Genomic DNA, 2,651 nt, shown 5'->3' with positions numbered 1-2,651 from the left:
ATCGTTTCCTTAAGGCACAGCCACCCTTCTTGGGCTCCCATCACTTCAAAACTCCTATTCTGCAGTGCGTCCTTGACTATTTGCCTGAGTTCATTGAGATCAGCTTTCCTAAAGTCTAGCACTTTCACCCTACTAGTTACCTTACCCACTCGACGTCTTATGGTGAATTCTATTATTAGGTGATCACTGTCCCCCAGATGGCTACCGATCTGTAGGTCCCCTACCATGTCATCCCCCATTGCCAATACCAGATCCAGTATGGCATTCCCCCCAGTGGGACCGTGTACCTCCTGTGTCAGGTGGAGGTCCTGTACACAGGTTAGAAACCTGCGTGAGTGGTGGGACTTTGCCATCTGTGACTCCCAGCAGATGTCTGGGTAGTTTAGGTCCCCCATGACTACCGCCTCTTTAGCTTTTATGGTCTCTGAGAGCTGCCTCAAGAGCCCCGCATATATTTCTTCCCCTTGATGTGGGGGCCTGTAGCAGACCCGTACCACCAAATTCCTTTCTCCTTGTCCCCCATGTAGCCTAACCCACAATCCTTCTACTTCCTCATCCTTGGATTCCGTCTTGATGAGGGTCGATGTATATTGCTCATTGACATAGAGCGCAACCCCTCCCCCTTTTTTCCCACCCTGTGGTTTCTGTACAATCTATAACCCTCAATATGTACCGCCCAGTCGTAGGATGAATCTGACCAGGTTTCCGTTAGCCCTACTAAGTCATAGGTGTTTTGTGCAAGCAGGAGCGCTAGTTCATCCTGCTTGTTTCCCATGCTCCTAGCATTAGTATATAGGCACTTGAGCCCTGCGACAGGTAGCATTAGTATATAGGCACTTGAGCCCTGCGACAGTGCCTCTGCCTGCTGAGGAGGGGGATAAGGCAAGATCCACACCCTCAACCCAGAAGCCAGGGAGTAATGTAGTGTGGGATGATTTTGAAGTGGCAGATGATACCAAGTATGCTAAATGTCAGCACTGATGAAGGCAGATTAGCCAGGGCAAGAAGGTGAAACACTTCACTACTATGGTGATGTTGCTGCATCTCAGGAGGCAGCACCCCCTTGCCTTTCTTCCTCCTCAACCCGGCAGCAGTGGGAGCATACCCAAAGGGTAGTTCTCTGCTTGCTTCAAAGCCTCCATCCCCCCAAAGCAGGCCCAGGCTACCCTGGAGCAGTGGGGGAAAGCCACAGACAAAGGGGTATGCATTGCAAGGATGAGCAAGATCACCCATAGCATTGGGGAGGTGCTTGCTCTGGATAGCAAGCCCTTCTCCTTAGTTGAGTGGTCAGGGATCAGGTGGCTCATGGCCCCATCCTACCAAGTGTCTGCACACAACACCTTTAGCAGGACAATGGTGCTCTCCCTATATGAGGCATTCAGGGAGTACTTGAGGGAGGAGCTATCCAAGGTAGGGCTGCAGGTAGCCTTGCACTTCACAGGGCACTGGTGCAATCAGTCAGGCCATCGGTGGGCTCTCCTTCAAGCCAAGGTGATGGATGAGTCCCACACAGCAAGGGAGATCACAGTGACTATGAACCGCATGGTGCAAGGGTGACTGGTTGAGCAGAGCAAGCTCACATGTGGGTTCATGGTCAAGGCTGTCCATGATGCCAACTTTGTTGGCATCCACTGTGTGGCACACAAGCTGCACCTCATAGTCAGGGACACCTTGAAGGGGAACAGGGCTGTCATTGATGGTGCCATAACTACCACCCAGCTGACTTCAAAATGCAGGAATGTGGTGGGCTACTTCCACTGCAGCTTCAAGGGCAGCAAGATGCTGTGGGAGAAACAGGCAGATCCAAGCATCCCACAGCACAAAATCATGTAGGATCTGGAGACTCAGTGGAACTCCATATGCCTGATGCTGGAAAGGCTGGTGGAGCAACAGAAGACCATCCATGAGATGGCCTTGTTCGGGGAAACTGGGATCAGCGGTCCCCTTAAGAGAACTGAGTGGGATAACATTTTCCAGATCTTGGTGGTCCTCAAGCCCTTCCTTGAGGCCACCAAGACCCTCAGCACTGGCGATGCCCTTCTTAGCCAGGCGATCCCTGTAGTGAAGGAACTTGAGAATGAAATGGAGAAGTTCCAGGGTATCAATATTCCTGGTTGGGACAAACCACTGTCACCAGATGTGCAGGCACTGGTGAGGTGGTTGAAGGAGGGCATCAGAAAATGGCTGGATCCCTTGTGGTCCACTACGGTTCATGCTGGTGGGCATGTGCGACCCAAGGGTGAAGGGGAGCATGTGCAATGGCAGCACCAAAACCCTCAATCACTGGATTTAGGTGCTGGTCAACAACAAGAAATTATTTTTCAGCTATATAGGGAGTAAAAGGAAGGCCCAGGGTGGAATAGGACCTCTATTGAATGGGAAGAAGCAATTGGTGATGGACAGGGGGGACAAGGCTGAACTCCTCAATGAGTTCTTTGCCTCACTGTTCCTAAGCAAGGGGCAAGACAAGTCTCTCACTGGGATTGTGGAGAGGCAGCAGCAGGGTCCCAGACTTCCATGCGTAGACCCTGAGATGGTGCAGAGTCATTTGGAGGAACTGGATGCGTTTAAGTCGGTAGGCCCGGATGAGCTCCATCCGAGGGTGCTGAAGGCACTGGCTGACGGCATTGTGGCGCCACCGGCGGGGGGTA

The 2,651-nt window shown here is 52.1% G+C and overlaps 1 long non-coding RNA gene across 1 annotated transcript in view; it reads right to left on the bottom strand.

Annotated features, from left to right (window-relative positions):
• The window catches only part of LOC102383085, an 11,276-nt gene that overhangs the window by 6,244 nt on the left and 2,381 nt on the right, over positions 1 to 2,651 (bottom strand). The gene's annotated exons all lie outside the window — the stretch shown is intronic.

Source organism: Alligator sinensis, unplaced genomic scaffold, assembly GCF_000455745.1.
Source record: "Alligator sinensis unplaced genomic scaffold, ASM45574v1 scaffold71_1, whole genome shotgun sequence".
In the NCBI taxonomy this organism is placed as follows: domain Eukaryota; kingdom Metazoa; phylum Chordata; order Crocodylia; family Alligatoridae; genus Alligator; species Alligator sinensis.
Note: the sequence above shows the minus strand (reverse complement) of the source record. Positions and strands in the feature narration are given on the sequence as shown.